Here is a 23,878-nt window from a genome sequence, read left to right as displayed (position 1 = left end):
ACTGCTTTGTGATGTGTAAATTCTTCTCACAGAGTTAAATCTTTCTTTGGATTCAGCAGATTGGGAACATTCTTTTTGTAGAATCTGCTAAGGGAAAATTGGGGGCCCATTGAGACCTATGATCACAAACCAAACCTAAAACAAACCTAAAACCACAAAACAAACCTAAAATAAAAAACAGAAAAAAAATCTATTGGTGAAACTGCTTTTCAATTTGTGGATTCATCTCACAGAGATAAACCTTTTTTATTATTATTCAGCAGGTTGGAAACAGTGTTCTAGTAGAATCTGCGAATGGACATTTGGAAGCCCACTGAAGCCTGTGGTGAAAAATGGCATATCCTTTGATAAAAAGGAGAAATAAGGTATCTGTCACCTGCTTTATGAGGTGTGGATTCATCTCACAGAGTTAAACCTTTCTTTTGGTTCAGCAGGTTGTAAACATAGATTCTTGTAGAATTTATGAATCACATCTGTGATCCCATTGATGCCTACAATGAAGAAACGAATATCCCCATATAAAAACTAGAAAGAAGCTATCTGTGAAACAGCTTGGGATTTGTGGATTCATTTCATAATGTTAAACCTTTCTTTTGATTCAGCAGGTTGGAAAGAATCTTCTTGTAAAATCTACAAAGGGACTTTTGGGACCCCATTGAGGCCAATGGTGAAAAATCTAATATCCTCAGATAAAAATTATAAAGAAGCTATCTGTGAAACTGCTTTTTGATACAGGGATTCATCCCACACACTTGAACCTTTCTTTTGATTCAGCATTTTGCAGAAACTCTTCTTGTAGTATCTGCCATGGGACATTTGGGAGCCCATTGAAGCCAATGTTGAAAAACCAATATCCCCAGATAAAAACTAGAAAGAAGCTATTGGTGAAACAGCTTTGTGATATGTGGATTCGTCTCACAGAGTTAAAGTTTTCTTTGGGTTCGGCGTGCTGAAAACTCTTTTTGTGCAACCTGCAAAGGGACATTTGGGAGCCCATTGAGGCCTATGTTGAAAAAGAGAATGTGCCCAGAAAAAGCTAGAAATAAGGTATCTGTGAAACTTTCTCAAATGTATGGATGCATGTCACAGAGTTGAACCTTTCTTTTGATTCAGCAGGTTGGATACACTGTTCTTGTGGTATCTGTGTTGGGATATTTGGGAACCCATTGATATCTACAATGAAAAACCAAACCACAGATAAAAACTCAAAAGAAGCTATCTGTGGAATTGCTTTCTGATGTGTGAATCCATCTCATGGAGTCAAACCTTTCTTTCGGTTCAGCAGGTTAGAAACACTCCTCTTGTAAAATCTGTGGAAGAACATCTGAAAGCCCACTGAGGCCTATGATGAAACACAGAATATGCCCAGATAAAAAACAGAATGAACTATCTGTTAAACTTATTGAGATGTGTGGATTCACCTCACAGTGTTAAACCTTTCTTTTTATTCAGTGGGTTGGAATCACTACTCTGGTAGAATCTGTGAAGAAACATGTGCGAGCCCATTGAGGCCTTGGTGAAAAACGAATATCCCCAGATAAATCTAGAAAGAAGCTATGAGTGAAACTGCTTGTTGTATTTGGATTCATCTCACCGAGGTGAACCTTTCTTTTAATTGAGCAGGTTGGAAACACTCTTCTTGTAGTATCTGTGATGGGACACTTGGAGCTCATTGAAATCTATGGTGAAAAACCAAATATCCCCAGATAAATCTAGAAAGTAGCTGTCTGAGAAACTGCTTTGTGATAAGTAAATCATCTCACAAAGTTAAACATTTCTTTTGATTCAGCAGGTTGAAAACACTCCTCCTGTAGAATCTTCCAAGGTACATTTGGGAGCCCATTGAGGTGTACCTTGAAAATAGAATATCCCCAGACAAGAACTGGAAAGAAGGTATCATCGAAACTGCTTAGTGGTGTGTGAATTCATCTCACAGAGTTAAATCATTCTTTTGATTCAGCAGGTTGGAAACACCTTCTTGTAGAATCTGCATATGGACATTTGGGAACCCATGGATTCCTATGGTGAAAAACAGAATATTGCCACATAAAAACTAGAAAGAAGTTCTCTGTGAAATTCCTTCAGATGTGTCGATACATATCACAGTGTTAAACCTTTCTTTTGATTCAGCAGGTTGGAAACAGTGTTTTTGTAGAATCTGCCAAGAGACATTTGGGAGCTCATTGAGGCCTGTGGTTAAAAACCAAATATCCCCAGATAAAAACTAGAAAGATGCTATTTGTGAAACCGCTTTATGATGGGTTGATTCCTCTCAGAGAGGTAAATTTTTCTTTTCATTCAGCAAGTTGGAAATACCCTTTTGGTAGAATCTGTGAGAAGACATTTGGAAATTTATTGAGTCCTACTGTTAAAAAGAGAATACCCCTAGAAAAAAACCAGAAAGAAGATACCTGTGATGTTACTTTGTGATATGTGGATTCTTCTCACAAAGTTGAACGTTTCTTTTAATTCAGCATGTTGGAAACACTCTTTTGTTGAATCTGTGATGAGACATTTGAAAGTTCATAGAGGCCTAGGGTGAAAAAGCAAATATTCGCAGATAAAACCTAGAAAGAAGCTCTGTGAAATGGCTTTGTGTTGTATGGATCCATCTCACAAAATTAAACTTTTGTCTAGATTCAACAATTTGGAAACAATCTCTTTGTAGAATGTGGCAAAACACATTTGAAAGCCCATAGAGGCCACCAGTGAAAAACCAAATATCCCCATATAAAAACTAAAAAGAAGCTGTCTGTGAAACTGCTTGTGGTTTGTAAATTCATCTCACAGAATTAAACTTATCTTTTCATTCTTCAAGTTGTAAACACACTTTTTGTAGAATATGTGAAGGTTCATTTGGGAGTCCATTGAGGCCTATGGTGAAAAACTGAATATCCTCAGATAAAAAATAGAACGAAGCGATCTGTGAAACTGCTTTGTGATGTGGGGATTCATATTACTGAGCTAAACCTTTCTTTTGATTCAGCTGGTTGGAAACACTCTTCTTGTAGAATCTGCAAATGGGCATTTAAGAGCCCATTGTGGGCTACAATGGAAAACCAAATATTTCCAGATAAAAAGTGGAAAGAAGCTATTGATGAAACTCCTTGTGATGTGTGGATTTATCTCAAAGAGTTTAACCTTGGCTTTGATTCCGCAAGTTGGAAACACTGTTTGTCTAAAATCTAAGAAGGGACATTTTGAGCCCATTGAGGCCTATGGTGAAAAACAGTATATGCCCAGATAAAAACTAGATAGAAGCTATCTGTGAAAATTCTTGAGATGTGGATACGTCACACACTGTTAAACCTTTATTTTGATTCAGCATATTTGAAACACTCTTCTTCTAGAATTTGAGAAGGGACATTTGGGAGCCCATTGAAGCCTATGGTGAAAAGTTGAATATCTCCGAAAAAAACTAGAGAGAAACTATTTGAGAAACAGCTTTGTGATATGTGATTTGGTCTCCCAGAGTTAAACCATTCTTTTGATTGAACAGATTGGAATCACTCTTCTTCTAGAATCTGTGAAGTGACATTTCGGAGCCAAATAAGGCCTATGTTGAAAAACTGAATATCTCCAGATAAAAAGTAAAAAGAAGCTACCTGAGAAACTGTTTGTGATTTGTGGATTCAGCTCACAGAGTTAAACTTTTCTTTTGGTTCAGCAGGTTAAAACACTCTTCTTGCAGAATCTGCTAAGGGACATTGAGGAGCCCATTGAGGCCAATGGTGAAAATATGAATATCCTCAGATAAAAACTAGAAAGAAGCTATTTGTGAACTGTTTTGTGATGTGTGGATTCGTCTCACAGAGGCAAACCTTTGTTTTGAATTAGCTGATTGGAAACACTCTTCTTAATGAATCTGCAAAGGAACACTTGGGAGCTCATTAAGGCCCATGGTGAAAAAAAATATGCTCATATAAAAATTAGAAATAAGCTATCTGTGAACTCATTCAAATGTGTCCATTCATTTCAGAGTGTTAAACCTTTCTTTTGGTTCAGCAGTTTAAAAACACTCTTCTTGCAAAATTTGCGAATGGACATTTGGGAGTCCACTGAGACCTATGGTAAAAAACAGAGTATCCCTAGATAAAAACTAAAAAGAAGTGATCTGTAAAACTGCTTCGTGAAATGTGGATTCTTCTCAAAGAGTTGAGCATTTATTTTCATTCAACAGGTTGGAACCACGCTTTTTGTAGAATCTGTGATGGGACATTTGAAAGCCCACAAATGCATAGGGTCAAAAACCAAATATCCCCAGATAAAAACTAGAAAGAAGCTATCTGTGAAACTGCTTTGTGATGTGTGAATCTATCTTACAGAGTTAAACCTTTGTTTTAATTTAGCAGGTTGGAATCACTGTCTTTGTAGAATCTGCAAAAAAAAAATTTAAGAGCCCATTGATGCCAATGGTAAAAAACCGAGTATCATAACGTAAAAACTAGAAAGAAGTTATCTTTGAAACTGCTTTTTGATGTTTAAATTCATTTCACAAAGGTAAACCTTTCTTTTTCATTCAGCAGGTTGGAAACACTCTTCTTGTAGAATCTGTGAAGGGTCATTTTGGAGCCCAATGAGTCCTACCATGAAAAACTGAATATCGGCTGGGCGCGGTGGCTCAAGCCTGTAATCCCAGCACTTTGGGAGCCGAGACGGGCGGATCACAAGGTCAGGAGATCGAGACCATCCTGGCTAACACAGTGAAACCCGGTCTCTACTAAAAAATACAAAAAACTAGCTGGGTGAGGTGGCGGGCGCCTGTAGTCCCAGCTACTCGGGAGGCTGAGGCAGGAGAATGGCATAAACCCGGGAGGCGGAGCTTGCAGTGAGCCGAGATCTGGTCACTGCACTGCAGCCTGGGCGGCAGAGCGAGACTCCGTCTCAAAGAAAAAAAAAAGAAAAAAGAAAACTGAATATCGTCAGGTAAAAACTAGAAAGAGGTTATCTGTGAAACTGATTTGTGATGTCCGGATTCATCTCACGGAGTTAAACCTTTCTTTGGATATAGAAGGTTGAAAATGTTGTTTTTCTAAAATCTTCAAAGAGATGTTTAGGAGTATATTGAGGCCTACAGTTAAAAAAAATCCTCAGGAAGGGGCGCCCAAGATGGCAAAATAGAAACAGTTCCAACCTCCAGCTCCCAGCATGAGTGACACAGAAGATGGGTGATTTCTGTATTTTCAACTGAGGTGCAGACTGACACCTCACAGCTCACACAGCTGGGTACACCCTTGAGACAAAGCTTCCAGAGGAAGAATCAGACAGCAACACTCGCTGTTCAGTAATATTCTGTTTTCTGCAGCCTCCGCTGCTGATACCTAGGCAAACAGGGTCTGGAGTGGACCTTATGTAAACTCCAACAGACTGCAGCTGAGGGTGCTGACTGTTAAAAGGAAAACTAACAAACAGAAAGGCCACACACACAAAAACCCCATCAGTACATCACCATAATGAAGAACAAAGGCAGATAAAACCACAAAGATGGGGAAAAAGCAATGTAGAAAAGCTGGAAATTCAAAAAATCAGAGCACATCTTCCCCTCCAAAGGAACAAAGCTCATCGCTAACAATGGAACAAAGCTGGGCAGAGAATGACTTTGACGAGTTGAGAGAAGAAGGCTTCAGTCAATCAAACTTCTCAGAGCCAAAGGAGGAAAGATGTAACCAGTGCAAAGAAACTAAAACCTTGAGAACCAATGGATGAATGGATAACTAAATAATCAATGCAGAGAAGACCTGAAAAGAACTGATAGATATGAAAACAATGACGCCAGAACTACGTGACAAATGCACAAGCTTCAGTAAGTGACTTGATCAACTGGAAGAAAGAGTATCAGTGATTGCAGATCAAATGAATGAAATGAAGCAAGAAGAGAAGTGTAGAGAAAAAAGAGTAAAAAGAAATGAACAAAGCCTCCAAGAAATATGGGATTATGTGAAAAGACCAAATGTACGTCTGGTTGGTGAGACTGAAAGTGATGGGGAAAATGGAACCAAGATGGAAAAATCTCTGCAGGATATCATCCAGGAGAGCTTCCCCAACCGAGTAAGTGAGGCCAACATTCAAATTCAGGAAATACAGAGAACACCACAAAGATACTCCTTGAGAAGAACAACTCCAAGACACATAATTGCAGATTCACCACAGTTGAAATGAAGGAAAAAATCTGAAGGGCAGCCACAAGAAAGATCAGGTTACCCACAAAGGGAAGCCCATGAGACTAACAGCAGATCTATTGGCAGAAACTCTACAAGCCAGAAGAGAGTGGGGGCCAATATTCAACATTCTTAAAGAAGAGAATTTTCAATGCAGAATTTCATATCCAGCCAAACTAAGTTGCATAAGTGAAGCAGAAATAAAATTCTTTGCAGACAAGTAAATGCTTACAGATTTTGTCACTATCAGGCCTGTCCTACAAGAGATCCTGAAGGAAGCACTAAACATGGAAAGGACAACCCATACCAGCCATTGCAAAAACATGCCAAAATGTAAAGTCCATCGATGCTAGGAAAAAAAAAGTATCAACTAATGAGAAAAATAACCAGCTAATATCATAATGACAGGATCAAGTTCACACAAACAATATTAACCTTAAATGTAAATGGACTAAATGCCCCAATTAAAAGGCACAGACTGGCACATTGGAAAAAAGAGTCAAGACCCACCATTTGCTGTATTCAGGGACCCATCTCACATGCAAGGACACACATAGGCTCAAAATAAAGGGATGGAGGACAATCTACCAAGCAAATGGAAAAACAAAAAAAACAGGGGTTGCAATCCTAGTCTCTGATAAAACAGACTTTAAACCATCAAAGATCAAAAGAGACAAAGAAGGCCCATACATAATGGTAAAGGGATCAATTCATCAGGAAGAGCTAACTATCTTAAATATATATGCACCCAATACAGGAGCACACAGATTCATAAAGCAAGTCCTTAGGGACTTACAGACTTAGACTCCCATACAATAAATGGGAGACTTTCACCCCACTGTCAACATTAGACAGATCAATGAGACAGAAAGTTAACAAGGATATCCAGGAATTGAACTCAACTCTGCACCAAGCAGACCTATAGACATCTATAGAACTCTGCACCCCAAATCAACAGAATATACATTTTTCTTAGCACTCATCGCACTTATTCCAAAATTGACCACATAGTTGGAAGGAAAGCACTCCTCAGCAAATGTAAAAGAACAGATTTATAACAAATTGTCTCTCAGATCATAGGGCAATCAAACTAGAACTCAGGATTAAGAAACTAAATCAAACCACTCAAATATAAGAAACTGAACAACTTGATCGTGAATGACTACTGGGTACATAACAAAATGAAGGCAGAAATAAAGATGTTCTTTGAAACAAATGAGAACAATGATACAATAAACCAGAATCTCGAGGACATATTTAAAGCAGTGTGTAGAGGGAAATTTAGAGCACCAAATGCTCACAAGAGAAAGCAGGAAAGATTTAAAATTGATACCCTAACATCACAATTAAAAGAACTAGAGAAGCAAGAGCAAACACATTCAAAAGCTAGCAGAAGGCAAGAAATAACTAAGATCAGAGCAGAACTAAAGGAGATAGAGACACAAAAACCCTCCAAAAAATCAATGAATCCAGGAGTTGGTTTTTTGAAAAGATCAACAAAATTGATAGACCACTAGCAAGACTAATAAAGAAGAAAAGAGAGAAGACTCAAATAGACACAATAAAAAATGATAAAGAGGATATGACCACCGACCCCACAGAAATACAAACTACCATCAGAGAATACTGTGAACATCTCCACGCAAATAAACTAGAAAATCTAGAAGAAATGGATAATTTCCTGGACACTTACACTCTCCCAAGACTAAACCAGGAAGAAGCTGAATCCCTGAATAGACCAATAGCAGGCTTTGAAACTGAGGCAATAATTAATAGCCTACCAACCAAAAAAAGTCCAGGACCAGATGGATTCACAGCTGAGTTCTACCAGAGGTATAAGGAGGAGCTGGTACCATTCCTTCCGAAACTATTCCAAAGAATAGAAAAAGAGGAAAGCCTCCTTAACTCATTTTATGAGGCCAACATCATCCTGATACCAAAGCCTGGCAGAGACACAATAAAAAAAGAGAATTTTAGACCAATATCCCTGATGAACATCAATGCAAAAATCCTCAATAAAATATTGGCAAACCGAATCCAGCAGCACATCAAAAAGCTTATCCACCATGATCAAGTGGGCTTCATCCCTGGGATGCAAGGCTGGTTCAACATACGCAAATCAATAAACATAATCCAGTATATAAACAGAACCAAAGACAAAAACCACATGATTATCTCAATTGATGCAGAAAAGGCCTTTGACAAAATTCAACAGCCTTCATGCTAAAAACTCTCAATAAATTCGGTATTGATGGAACGTATCTCAAAATAATAAGAGCTATTTATGACAAACCCACAGCCAATATCATACTGAGTGGGCAAAAACTGGAAACATTCCCTTTGAAAACTGGCACAAGACACAGATGCCCTCTCTCACCACTCCTATTCAACATAGTGTTGGAAGTTCTGGCTAGGGCAGTCAGGCAAGAGAAAGAAATCAAGGGCATTCAGTTAGGAAAAGAAGTCAAATTTTCCCTGTTTGCAGACAACATGATTGTATATTTAGAAAATCCTATTGTCTCAGCCCAAATCTCTTTACACTGATAAGCAACTTCAGCAAAGTCTCAGGATACAAAATCCATGTGCAAAAGTCACAAGCATTCTTATACACTAGTAACAGAAAAACAGAGAGCCAAATCAGGAATGAACACCCATTCACAATAGCTTCGAAGAGAATAAAATACCTAGGAATCCAACTTACAAGGGATGTAAAGGACCTCTTCAAGGAGAACTACAAACCACTGCTCAGTGAAATAAAAGAGGACAAAAAGAAATGGAAGAACATACCATGCTCATGGATAGGAAGAATCAATATTGTGAAAATGGCCATACCGCCCAAGATAATTTATAGATTCAATGCCATCCCCATTAAGCTACCAATGACTATCTTCACAGAATTGAAAAAAAAAAAACTGCTTTAAAGTTCTTGTGGAATCAAAAAAAGACCCTGCATTGCCAAGACATTCCTAAGCCAAAAGAACAAAGTTGGAGGCATCACGCTACCTGACTTCAAACTACACTACAATGCTGCAGTAACCAAAACAGCATGGTACTGGTTCCGAACAGAGATATAGACAAATGGAACAGAACAGAGTCCTCAGAAATAATACCACATATCTACAGTCATCTGATTTTGACAAACCTGACAAAAACAAGAAATTGGAAAAGGATTCCCTATTTAATCAATGATGCTGTGAATATTGGCTAACCATAAATAGAAAGCTAAAACTAGATCCTTTCCTTACTCCTTATACGAAAATCAATTCAAGATGGATTAGAGACTTAAATGTTAGACCTAATATCGTAAAAACCCTAGAAGAAAACCTAGATAATACCATTCAGGACATAGGCATGGGCAAGGACTTCATGTCTAAACACCAAAGCAATGCAACAAAAGGCAAAATTGACAAATGGATCTAATTATACTAAAGAGTTTCTGCACAGCAAAATAAACTGCCATCAGAGTTAACAGGCAACTAACAGAATGGGAGAAAACTTTTGCAATGCCAAAATATAAAGTCCATCGATGCTAGGAAAAAAAAGTATCAACTAATGAGAAAATAGTTTTCTATTTTTCATCTGACAAAGAGCTAATATCCAGAATCTACATAGAACTCAAACAAATTTACAAGAAAAAAACAAACAATCCCATCAAAAGTGGGCAAATGATATGAACAGACACTTCTCAAAAGAAGACATTCATACAGCCAACAGACATATGAGAAAACACTCATCATCACTTGCCATCAGAGAAGTGCAAATCAAATCCACAATGAGATACTATCTCACACCAGTTGGAATGGGAATCATTAAAAAATCAAGAATCAACAGTTGCTGGAGAGGATGTGGAGAAATGGGAAGACTTTTACACTGTTGGTGGGACTGTAAGCTAGTTCAACCATTGTGGAAAACAGTGTGGCAATTACTCAAGGATCTAGAACTAGAAATACCATAGACCCGGCCATCCATGACTGGGTATATACCCAAGGATTATAAATCATACTGCTATAAAGACACATGCACACGTATGTTTATTGCAGCACTATCCACAATAGCAAAGACTTGGAATCAACCCAAATATCCATCAGTGACAGACTGTATTAAGAAAGTGTGGCACAAACACACCATGGAATACTATGCTGCCATAAAAAAGATGCATTCATGTCCTTTGTAGGGATATGGATGCAGCTGGAAACCATCATTTTCAGCAAACTATCGCAAGAACAGAAAACCAAACACCGCATGTTCTCACTCATAGGTGGGAATTGAACAGTGTGATCACTTGGACACAGGAAGGGGAACATCACACACTGGGGCCTATTGTGGGGTGGAGTGGGGGGGAAGGGATAGCATTAGGAGATATACCTAATGTAAATGACGAGTTAATGGGTGCAGCACACCAACATGGCACATGTATATATATGTACCAAACCTGCACGTTGTGCCATGTATCCTAGAACTTAAGTATAATAAAAAAAAATCCCCATATAAAGACTAAAAAGGAGCTGTCCCTTAAACTACTTTGTGATGTGTAGATTCATCTCACTAAGTTAAGCTTTCTTTTGATTCAGCAGGTTGGAAATACTTTTCTTGAAGAATCTGCCAAGAGACCTTTGGGAGCCAGTTGAGGTCTCTGGTGAAACATCAAATGTCCCCAGATAAAACAATAAAGAAGCTATCAGTGAATATGTTTTGTGACAGGTTGATTCATCTCACAGAGGTAAACCTTTTTTTTATTTCACCAGGTTGAAACCAGTCTCTTTGAAGATTCTGCAAAGGGACATTTGGGAGCCCATTGAGGCTTAGGTGAAAAACTGAATATCCCAAGAAAAAATTCGAAAGAAGCTACATGTGAAAGTTTTTTGTTATCTCAAATTAATCTCACAGAGTTAAACCCTCATTTTAATTCAGCAGGATGGAAACAATCTTCTTGTAGTGTCTGCGATGAAACATTTCAGAACCCATTGAAGTTTATGGTGAAAAACTGAATATCCCCAGATAAGCCAAGAAAGAAATACCTTTGAAACTGCTTTGTGATGTGTGGATTCATCTCACAGTGTTCAACCTTTCTTTGGACTCAACAGGTTGGAAACACTTTTCTTGTAGTATCTGTGAAGGGTCTTTTTGGTGCCCATTGAGACCTCCAGTGAAAAAAACGAATATACCCATATAAACACTAAAAAGAAGCTATCTGTGAAACTGCTTTGTGGTGTGTTGATTCATGTCACAGAGTGAAACCTTTTTTTATTAAGCAGGATGGAAACACTCTTCCTGTAGAACCTGCAAACGGATATTTGGACCCATTGAGGCCTATGGTGGAAAAGCAAATATCCCTACATTAAAACTAGAAAGAAGCTACCTGTGAAATTGCTTTGTGTTATGTGGATTCATTTAACAGAGTTTAATTTTTTCTTTTATTCAGCCAGTTATAAACACTCCTCTTGCAAAATCTTCTGCAGGTTGGAAAACTCTCATCCTGTAGAATCTGTGAAGGGTTATTTCAAGACCATTGAGGTCTATGGTGAAAAACCGAATATCCCCAGATAAAAACTGGAAAGAAGTTATTGGTAAAACTGCTTTGTGATGTATTGATTCATCTAACAGAGTTAAACCTTTATTTTGATTCAGCAGGTTGGAAAAACTCTTCATGTAGAATCTGCGAAGAAACATTTGGGAACCCATTGAAGCCTATGGTGAAAAATCAAATATCCACAGATGAAAACTGGAAAGAAGATATCAGTGAAACTGCTTTGTGATATGTGGATTCATCTCAGAAAGTGTAAACTTTCCTTTGACTCAGCAGGTTTGAAACACTCTTCTTATAGAACTGCAATGGGATATTTGGGAGCCCACTGAGGCCTAAGGTGAAAACCAAATATCCCGAGGTAAAAACTAGGAAGAAGCTATCTGTGAAACTGCTTTCTGATGTGTGGATTCATCTGACAGTGAAACCATTCTTTTGATTCAGCAGGATAAAAACATTCTTCTTGTAGAATCTGTTAATGGATATTTGGGAGCCCATTGATTCCTACAGTGAAAAACAGAATACACTCAGATAAAAAGCAGAAAGAAGATATCTGTGAAACCCCTGGGGATGTTTCAATTCATTTCACAGTGTTACACCTTTCTTTTCATTCAGCAGGTTAGAAACACTGTTCTTTTAAAATCTGTGATGAAACCTTTGAGATCCCATTGAGGTTTATGGTGAACAACTGAATATTTCCAGATAAAAATTAGAAAGAAGCTATTTGTGAAACATTTTTGTGATGTGTGAATTCATCTCATAGAGATAAACCTTTCTTTTGATTCAAAGAGTTGGAAAAACTCTTCTTGTAGAATCTGTAAATGGACATTTGGGAGTCCTTTGTGGTCTATGGTGAAAAACCCATTATCCCAAGTTAAAAACTAGAAAGCAGCTGTCTGTGAAACTGCTTTGTGATGTGTAGATTCATCTCACAAATTTAAACCATTCTTTGGATTCAGCAGGTTAAAACACTCTTCTTGCATAATCTGCAAAGGGACATTTTGGGGCCCATTGAGGCCTGTGGTGAAAAACTGAATATCCCCAGTTGAAAACTAGAAAGAAGCTAGCTGTGAAACTGCTTTGTGATGTGTGAATTCACTTCACAGATGTAAACCTTTCTTTTGATTCAGCAGGTTAAAACACTCTTCTTGTCAAATCTGCAAAGAGACATTTGAGAGCCAATTGAGGACTATGGTGAAAAACTGAGTATCCAAAGATAAAAAAAAAATGAAAGAAGCTATCTGTGAAACTGCCTTGTGATGTGTGGATTCATCTCAGAAAGTTATACTTTTGTTTTTATTATGTAGTTTTGAAAACTCTTCATGTAGAATCTGCAAAGGGACAATTTGGAGGCAAATAAAGCTTATGATGAAAAACTAAATATCTCCAAAAAAAATTAGAAAGAAGCAGGCTGGGCACAGTCACTCATGCCTGTAATCCCAGCACTTTGGAAGGCTGACGTGGGCAAATCATGAGGTAGGAAATCAAGACTATCCTGGCCAACATGGAGAAACCCTGTCTCTACCAGTAATACAAAAAAATTAGCCCAGCGTGGTGGCAGGCACCTGTAGTCCCAGCTACTCGGGAGGCAGATGCAGAAGAATGGTGTGAACTTGGGAAATGGAGCTTGCAGTGAGCTGAGGTGGTGCCACTTATCTCCAGCCTGTATGGCAGAGCTGAGAGGGTGCCACTTATCTCCAGCCTGTATGGCAGAGGGAGACTCCATCTCAAAAAAAAAAAAAAAAAAAGAAAATCTATTTTGAAACTGCTTTATTATGTATGGATTCACCTCAGAGTTAAACATTTCTTTTGATTCACCTGCTTGGACTTGGAAACACTCTTCTTGTAGAAGCTGTGAATGGACATTTGGGAGCCTATTGAGGCCTATAGTGAAAAAAACGAATATCACCAGATAAAAACTAGAAGGAAGCTACCTGTGAAACTGTTTTTGTTGTTGTTGTTGTGTGGATTCATTGCACAGAGGTAAACCTTTCTTTTGATGTGGCAGGTTAAAAACATCCTCTTTTACCACCTGTGAAGGGATATTTGCAAGCCCATTGAGGCTTATGGTGAAGAACTGAGTATTTAAAGATAAAAAATAGAGAGAAGCTATCTGTGAAACTGCTTTGTGATCTGTGGCTTACCTCACAGAGTAACCTTTTCTTTTCATTCATCAGGTTGGAAACACTCTTCCAGTAGAATCTGCGAAGGGACATTTGGAAGCCCATTGAGGTCTATTGTGAAAAACAGAATATCCCCAGGTGAAAACTTGAAGGAACCTTTTGTTTTTTTTTTTTTTTTTGAGGCGGAGTGTTGCTCTGTCACCCGGATTGGAGTGCAGTGGCCCGATCTCAGCTCACTGCAAGCTCCGTCTCCGGGTTTACACCATTCTCCTGCCTCAGCCTCCCGAGTAGCTGGGACTACAGGCGCCAGCCACCTCGCCCGGCTAGTTTTTGTATTTTTAGTAGAGATGGGGTTTCATCGTGTTAGCCAGGATGGTCTCGATCTCCTGACCTCATGATCCGCCCATCTCGGCCTCCCAAAGTGCTGGGATTACAGGCTTGAGCCACCGCACCCGGCCGAAGGAACCTTTTTGAATTTAAACGTTTCTTTTGATTCAGCAATTTGGAAACACTTTTCATGTAGAAACTGTGAAGGTACATTTTGGGGCCCTTTTAGGCCTGTTGTGAGGAATGGAATATGCCCAGTTAAAAAGTAGAAATAAGTTATCTGTGAAACTTCTTGGGATGTGTGGATTTGTCTCACAGTTTTAAACTTTCCTTTTGATTCAGCAGGTTGGAAACAGTCTTCTTGTAGAACCTGTGTAGGGACCTTTGGGAGGCCATTGAGGCCTATGGTGAAAACCCAAATATCCACAGAAAAAAAAATGAGAAAGCAGCTATCTGTGAAACTTCTTGGTGATATGTGGATTCATCACAAAGACCTGAACCTTTCATTTGACACAGCAGGTTTTAAACACTCTTCTTGTAGAATCTGTGATGAAACATTTGGGAGTTAAATGAGGTTTATGCTTAAAAACTGAATATCCCCAGATAAATCTAGAAAGAAACTATCCGTGAGCAGCTGTGTGATGTGTGGATTGATCTGACAGAATTAAACCTTTATTTTGATTCAACAGGTTGGAAACACTCTTCTTGTATAATCTGAGAAGGGACACTTGGAAGCTCACTGTGGCCTCTGTGGAAAAACGGAATATACCCAGATAAAAACTAGAAAGAAACTCTGTTTGAATCTGCTTCATGAAGTGTGAATTCATCTCACAGTGTTAAACCTTTGTTTTGATTCAGTAGGTTGGAACTACTCTTTTTGTAGAATCTGCGATGAGACATTTGTGATCTGTACAATCTGTGATGGGACATATTTGGGACCCCATTGAGGCCTATGGTGAAAAACTGAATATCACCAGATAAAAATTAAAAAGAAGCTATTGGTTAAACAGCTTCATGATGTGGGGATTCATCTCACAGGATTAACATATCTTTTGATTCAGCAGATTAGAAACATTCTTGTTGTACAATCTATGTACAGACATTGTGGAGCCCCATTAAGCCCTATGGTGAAAAACTTATATCCCCAGATAAAAACAAGAAGAAGCTATCTGTGAAACTGCTTCCTGATATGAGGATTCATCTCACAAAGTTGAACCATTCTTATGATTCAGCAGGTTAGAAACACTCTTTTTATAGAATCTGCGATCAGACATTTGGGAGTCCATTGATGATTATGGTGAAAAACCAAATATCTCCAGATAAAAACTAGAGGGAAGCTCTCTGAGAAACTGCTTTGTGATGACAGGATTCATTTCACAGAGTTAAAGATTATTTTGATTGTGCAGGTTAAAAACCCTCTTTTTGTACAATCTGGGAAGGGACACTTGGAACCCATTGATATAAACACTGAAAAAAAGAATCTTTCCAGATAAAAACTAGAAAGAAGCCCTCTGTGAATTTGCTATGTGAAGTATGGATTCATCTCATCTCAAACAGTTAAACTTTTGTTTTAATTCAGCAATTGGGAAAACTCATTTTTGAGAAAGTGCGAAGGGATATTAAGGAGCCCATTGAGGCCAAAAAAAACCCGAATATCCCCATACAAAAAGTAGAAAGAAACTATCTGTGAAACTACTTTTTGATGTGTGGATTTATCTCACAGAGTCAAAGAATTCTTTTGAATTAGGATGGAAACACTCTCTTTGTAGAATCTGAAAAGGGACATTTCAAAGGTCATTGAGACCTTCAGTGAAAAACAGAATATCCCTAGAAAAGAACTAGAAAGAATCTACCTATGAAAATGCTTTGTAATGTCTGAATTCATCTTATGGAGTTAAATTTTTCTTTTGATTCAGCAGGTTGGAAACACTCTACTTGTACTATCTGTGATGGGACATTTTGGAGCCCATTGAGGCCTGCGGTGAAAAACGGAATATCCCCAGATAAAAACTAGGAAGAAGTTATCCATCAAACTGCTTTGTGATGTATGGATTCATCTCACAGAGCTAAATCTTTCCTTTGATTCAGCTGGTTGAAAACACTCTTCTTATAGAATCTGTGAATGGACATTTGAGAGCCCATTGATGTCTATGGTGAAAAAAGGAGTACACCCAGATAAAAACTAGAAAGAAGCTATCTGTGCAACTGTTTGAGATGTCTGGATTCATTTCACAGTGTTAAACATTTATTTTGATTTAGTATGTTGGAAACACTTTACTTGTAAAATCTGCAAAGGGACATTTGGGATCCTTTTAAAGCTATGGTGAAAAATGGAATATCCCCAAATAAAAACTAGAAAGAACCAATCTGTGAAACTGCTTTGTGATGGACGAATTCATCTCTCAGTATAGAACCTTTCTTTTGAGTCAGCAGGACAGGAGTACTCTTCTTGTGGAATCTGAGATGGGACATTTGGGAGCCCATTGAGTCCTATGGTGTAAAGCTGAATATTCCCAGAAAGAAACTAGAAAGAAGCTATCAGTGAAACTGCTTTTTGATATATGGATTTATCTCATACCTTAAAACCTTTCTTTTCATTCAGAAGGTTGGAAACTCTATTCATGTAGAATCTGCGAAGAGACATTCAGGAGCCCATTGAGTCATTCGGTGAGAAACAGAATATCTCCAGATAAAAACAAGAAGGAAACCATCTCTGAAACTGCTTAGTGAAACAAGGATTCATTTCACAGAGTTAAACTTTTTCTTTTGATTTCGCGGTTTGGAAACAATCTTTGTGAAGAATCTGTGAAGGGACCTTCGGGAGCCCATCGAGCCCTCTGATGAAAACCTGCATATCCAAGATGAAAACTGGAAAGATGCTATCTGTGAAACTGCTTTTTGATGTGTGCATTAATCAACAGAGTTTATCCTTTCTCTTCATTCAACAGGTTGGAAAAACTCTTTTTTTCATAATCTGCAAAGGGTCATTTGGGTGCCCATTGAGGCTTACAGGAAAGAAACAGAGTATCCAAAGATTAAAAACCAGAAAGAATCAGTCTGTGAAACTGCTTTGTGATAGGTGGATTCACCTTACAGAGTTTATTTTTTTCTTTGGATTCAGCAGGTTGGAAACATTCTTTTTGTAGTATCTGCAAAAAGACGTTTGAGAGACCATTGAGGCCTATGAGGAAAAATCGAATATCCCTAGAAAAAATTAGGAAGAAGATTTCTGTGAAACTGCTTTGTGATGTGTGGAAGCATCTCACAGAGTTAAACTTTTCCTTTATTCAGCAGGTAAGGAGCACTCTTTTTGTAGAATCTGTGAAGGTTCATTCGGAGCCCATTGAGGCATAGACTGAAAAACCAAATGTCTCCAGACAAAAACTGGAAAGAAACTATTCGTGAAACTGCTTTGTAGTGTGTGGATTCATCTCACAGAATTAAACCTTTCTTTTGCTTCAGTAGGGTGGAAACACTCTTTTTGTAGCATCTGCTAAGGGACATTTGGGAGCCCATTGAGGCCTAGGGTGAGGAACTGAATATCCCCAGTTAATAACTAGAAAGAAGCTATGTGCGAAATGACTTTGTGATGTTTGGATTCATCTCACAAAGTTAAACATTTCTTTGGTGAACAAGTTGGAAACACTCTTTTTGTAGAATCCATGTATGGATATTGGGAGCTCTTTGAGGTCTATGGTGAAAAACCAAGTATTTCCTGATAAAAACTAGAAAGAAACTATCAGTGAAACTGCCTTGTGATTTGTGCATTCATCTCACCGAGTTAAAACTTTCTTTTGATTCATCAGGTTGGAAACACTTTTTTTGTAGACTGTGTGAAGGGACATTCAGGAGCCCTTTAAGGTTTATGATGAAAAATAAAATATTCCAGGTCAAAACTAGAAAGAAGGTATCTGTGAAACTGCTTTGTGATGTGTGGATTAATCTCACAGAGTTAAACCTTTCTTTTGATTCAGCAGGTTGGAAATACTCTGTTTGTAGAATCTCCAAAAGGACATTTAGGAGCCTATTGATGCCTATGGTTAAAAACAAAATATTGCCAAATAAAAACTAGAAAAAAGCTATCTAAGAAACTGCTTTGTGATGTGTGGATTCATCTTGCAGAGTTAAACCTCTTTTTCGATTCAGTAGGTTAAAAGCACTCTGTTTGTAGAATCTGCAAAGGGACATTGGGGAGCCCATTGACTCCTACGGTCAAAAACAGAATACCCCCAGATAAAAACTAGAAACAAGTCATCTGTAAAACTGCTTTCAGATGTGTGGATTCATATCACACAACTAACCTTTCTTTAGTTTCATGATATTGGAAACATTGTTTTTGTAGAATCTGCAAAGGGATATTCGGGAGCACATTGAGGCCTGTGGGGAAATACAGAATAGTCCCAGATAAAAACTATACAATTTTCTGTGAATGTGTGATGTGTGAATTCATCTCGCAGAGTTAAACCTTTCTTTTCATTCAGTAGTTTGGAAACACTCTTGTTGTGGAATGTGTGTAGAAATATTAAAGAGTCCATTGAGGTCTATGGTGAAAAACTGAATATCCCCAGATAAAAACAAGAAGAAAGCTATCTGTGAAACTGCTTTTTGATGTGTGGATTTATCTCAGAGTTCGACATTTCTTTTGATTCAGCACATTGGAGAAACTCTCTTTATGGAATCTACAAAGAGACATTTGGAAGCCCATTAAGGCCTATGGTGAAAAACTGAATATTCCCTGATAAAAAGTAGAAAGAAATGATCTGTGAAACTGCTTTGTGATGTATGAATTCATCTCATAGAGTTAAACCTTTCTTTTGATTCAGCAGTTTGGAAACACTCTTTTTGTAGAATGTTCAACATGACATTCTGCAGACCACTGAAGCCTCTGGTGAAAAACTGTATGTCCCTAGATAAAAACTAGAAAGCTGCTATCTGTGAAACTGCTTTGTGATGTCTGGATTCATCTAACAGAGCTTATCTTTTCTATTGATTCAGCATGTCAGAAAAACTATTTTTGTAGAAACTGCGAAGGAACATTTGAGAGACGATTGAGGCCTATGGCAAAAAATGGATTATTTCCAGAAAAAAACAAACAAAAAACAATAACAACAACAACAGCAACAACAACAAAATGAGAAAGAAGCTACCTGTGGAACTAATAGATGATGTGTGGATTCATCTCACAGGGCTAAATCATTTTTTTATTCAGAAGTTTGGAAACACTCTTTCTGTAAAATCTGCAAATAAACAGTCAGGGATCATCGTGGCCTATGTTTCAAAACTAAATATCCCCAGAAACACTACAAAGAAGCTGTCTGTGAAACTGCTTTGTGATGTGTGTGTTCATCTCACAGAGTTAAACCTTTGTTTTGATTCAGCAGGATACAAACACTCTTTTTGTAGAATCTGCAAAAAGACATTCAAGAGTCAAATTAAGCCTATGGTGAAAAACAGAGTATCTCCAGGTGAAAACTAGAAAAAAGCTATCTGTGAAACTGCTTTGTAATGTGTGGATTCATCTCACAGAGTTAAATCTTTCTTTTGATTCAGTAGGCTGGAAACACTCTTTTTCTAGTATCTGGTAAGGGACATTCAAACATCCATTGGAACCTATGGTGAAAAGTGAAGGGGGGCCAGCCCCTCCCATCTGTGCGCATTTTTTGTCAGGTGAGATGAGAGACTGAGAAAAGAAGTAAGACATAGAGACAAAGTACAGAGAAAGAATGGTGGGCCTGGGGGACTGGCACTCAGCATACAGAGGACCCACACAGGTACTGGTCTCTGAGTTCCCTCAGTATTTATTGATTACTATTTTTAGTATCTTAGCAAGGGGAATGCAGCAGGAGAACAGGGTGATAGTGGGGAGAAGGTCAGCAAGAAAACATGTGAGCAAAGGAATCTGTGTCACAAATAAGTTCAAATAAGTTCAGGGAAGGTATTATGCCTAGATGTGCACATAGGCCAGATCTATGTTTCTCTCCACCCAAATATCTCAGTGTAGTAAAGAATAACAGAGCAGCATTGCCCATCAGCATGTCTCACCTCCAGGCATAAGGCAGTTTTTTCCTATCTCAGAACAGAACAAATGTACATCGGGATTTTTACCGAGACATTCCATTCCCAGGGACACAGAGGAGACAGAGGCTTTTCTCTTATCTCAACTGCAAGAGGCCTTTCTCTTTTACTAATCCTTCTCAGCACAGACCCTTCGCAGATGTCAGGTTTGGGGACAATCAGGTCTTTCTCTTCCCATGAAGCCATGTCTCGGGCTATTTCAGTGTGAAGAAACCTTGGACAATACCCACCTTTCCTGGGCAGAGGTCCCTGAGGCTTTCCAATATGCATTGTGCCCCTGGTTAATTGAGAATGGAGAATGGTGATGACTTTTACCAAGCATACTGCCTATAATATATTGTTAAAAAGGCATATCCTGCACAGCCCTAGATCCCTTAAACCTTGATTGCATACAACACATGTTTCTGTGAGCACAAGGTTGGGGCAAAGTTACAGATTAACAGCACCTCAAGGCAAAACAATTGTTCAGGGTACAGATCAAAATGGAGTTTCTTATGTCTTCCTTTTCTACATAAACACAGTAACAGTCTGATCTCTCTTTCTTTTCCTTCTTTTCTTTTCAGCCTATGGTGAAAACAGAATATCTCCAGATGAAAACTAAAAAAAACTATCTTTGAAACTCTTTTGTAATGTGTGGATTCATCTGACAGAGTTAAAATTTTCTTTCAATTCAGCAAATTGGAACACTCTTTTCTCTATCTGCTAAGGGATATTGAAGAGCCCATTGGAATCTATGGTGAAAAACAATATCCAAAGATAAAAACAAGAAAGAATCTATCTGTGTAACTGCTTTTTGATGTGCGGATTCATCTCACAAGTTAAACTGTTTGTTGGATTCAGTACTTTGGAAGCACTCTTTTTGTAGAATCTGTGAAGGAACATTCAGGAACCCTTTGAGGTTTATGCAGAAAAACTGAATAACTACAGATTAAAACTAGAAAGAAGGTATCTGAAAAACTGCTTTGTGATGTGTGGATTCATCTCATGGAGTTAAATTTTCTCTTGATTCAGTAGGTTGGAAACACTCTGTAGAATCTGTGAAAGGACATTCAGGAATCCAGTTGAGGCCTATGATGAAAAGCCAAATATCCCCAGATGAAAACTACAAGAAAGCTATCCGTGAAACTGCTTTGGAATGTGTAGATTCATCTCACAGAGTTAAACAATTCTTTTGATTAAGGAGGTTAAAAACACCCTTTTGTAGAATCTGTGAGGGGTTATTGGGGAGCTCATTGACTCGTATGGTGAAAAACAGAATATACCCAGATAAAAACTGGGAAAAAAGCAATCTGTAATACTTCTTTCTGATATGTAATTTATCTCACAGAACTAAAAGTTTCTTTTCACTCAGCAGGTTGGAAACACTCTTTTGGTGGGATGTGCGTAGAAATATTTGGGAGCTGATTGATGCCTATGGTGAAAAACCTAATATCCCCAGATAAAACAAGAAAAATCTATCTGTGAAAATGCTTTGTAATGTGTCCATTCACTCACAGTTAAACCTTTCTTTTGATTCAGCAGTTTGTAAACACTCTTCTTCTGGAATCTGTGAAGGGACATTGGGGAGCCCATTGATGCCTATGTTGAAAAACCATATATCCCCAGATGACAACTAGGAAGATGCTGTCTGTGAAAGAGTTTTGTGATGTGTGGATTCATCAACAGAGTTTATCCTTTCTTTTGATTTAGCAGGTTGGAAAGAGTCTTTTTGTAAAATCTGCAAAGGGACATTTGAGAGCCGAAAAACCAAATATCTAAAGATAAAATCTAGAAAGAAGCTGTCTGTGAACTGCTTTGTGAAATATGGATTCATCTCACAGAATTTATCCTTTCTTTTGCTTCAGCAGTTTGCAAACACTCTTTCTGTAGAATCTGCAAAGGGACAGTCGGGAGCCCTTTGAAATCTATGGTATAAAACAGAAAATCTCCAGATAAAAACTAGAAAGAAGCTATCTGTGAAACTGTATGGTGATGTGTGGATTCATCTCACACACCTAAACCTTTCTTTTGATTCGGCAGGTTGGAAACACTGTGTTTGTAGAATCTGCAAAAGGTCATCCTGGAGCCCATTGATGCCTATGGTAAAAAATGGAATATCTGGCCAGGCACGGTGGCTCAAGCCTGTAATCCCAGTACTTTGGGAGACCGAGATGGGCGGATCACAAGGTCAGGAGATTGAGACCATCCTGGCTAACCTGGTGAAACCCTGTCTCTACTAAAAAATACAAAAAAAAAAAAAAAAAAAAACTAGCCGGGCGAGGGGTGGATGCCTGTAGTCCCAGCTAGTCAGGAGGCTGAGGCAGGAGAATGGTGTAAAACCTGGGAGGCAGAGCTTGCAGTGAGCTGAGATCCGGCCACTGTACTCCAGCCTGGGCGACAGAGCAAGACTCCGTCTCAAAAAAAAAAAAAAAAGGAATATCCCCACATAAAAACTAGAAAGATTCTATCTGAGAAACTGCTTTGTGTTGTTTGGATTCACCTCACAGAGTTTAACCTTTCTTTTGATTCAGCAAGTACAAAACCCTCTTTATGTTACATCTCCAAAGGGACATTGAGGAACTTGTTGACTCCTGTGGTGAAAAACAAAATATACCCAGATAAAAACAAGAAAGAAGCCATCTGTGAAACTGCTATCCGATTTGTGGATTCATCTCACAGAATTAAACCTCTCTTTTGATTCATCAGGTTCAAAACACTCTTCTTGTAGAATCTGTGAAGGGACATTCGGGAGTATATTGAGGCCTACCAAAAAAACAAAACAAAACAAACAAACAAACAAATAAACCCCACACATATCCCCAGATAAAAACTAGAAAGAAGCTATCTGTGAACTGCTTTGTGATTTGTGGATTAATATCAAAGAGTTAAAGCATTTTTGTATTAATCAGGTTGGAAACACTGTATTTGTAGAATTTGTGAAGCGACATTTGGGACGCAATTGAGGCCTATGGTGAAAAACCGAATATTCCCATATAAAAACTAGAAAGAAGCTATCTGTGAAATGGCTTGTGATTTGTGGATTCTTCGCACAGAGTTAAACCTTTCTTTTGATACAAGGGTTTGGAAACACTATTTTGTAGTATCTGTGAAAAGACAGTTGGGAATCCATTGAGGCCTACGTTAAAAAACTGAATATCTCAGATGAAAACTAGAAGGAAGCTATCTGTGAAACTGCTTTGTAATGTGTGGATTTACCTCACAGAGTTAAACCTTTCTCTTAATTCAGCATGTTGGAAGCACTCTTTTTGTGGAATCTGTGAAGCGTCATTCTGGAGCCCATTGAGGACTATTGTAAAAAACCGAATATAGTTAGATAAAAACTAGAAAGAAGCTATCTGTGAAACAGCTTTGTGATATATGGATGCATTTCACACAGTTTATCCTTTCTTTTGATTCAACAGTGTGGAAACACTCTTATTGTAGTATCTACAAAGGGACATTCAAGAGACCATTAAAAACTATGTTGAAAACCGACAATCCCCAGATAATACCTAAAAAGAAGCTATCTGTGAAACTGATTTGTGAAGTGTGGATTCATCTCACAGAGTTAAAACTTTCATTTGACTCAGCAGGTTAAAAACACTCTTGTTGTAATATCTGTGCTGTGACATTCAAGAGTCCGTTGAAGCCTATGGTGAAAAACAGACTATTCCCAGATGAAAACTAGAAAA

This window comes from Trachypithecus francoisi, unplaced genomic scaffold (genome assembly GCF_009764315.1).
Source record: "Trachypithecus francoisi isolate TF-2019V2 unplaced genomic scaffold, Tfra_2.0 Contig00122, whole genome shotgun sequence".
NCBI classification, from domain to species: Eukaryota; Metazoa; Chordata; class Mammalia; order Primates; family Cercopithecidae; genus Trachypithecus; species Trachypithecus francoisi.
Note: the sequence above shows the minus strand (reverse complement) of the source record.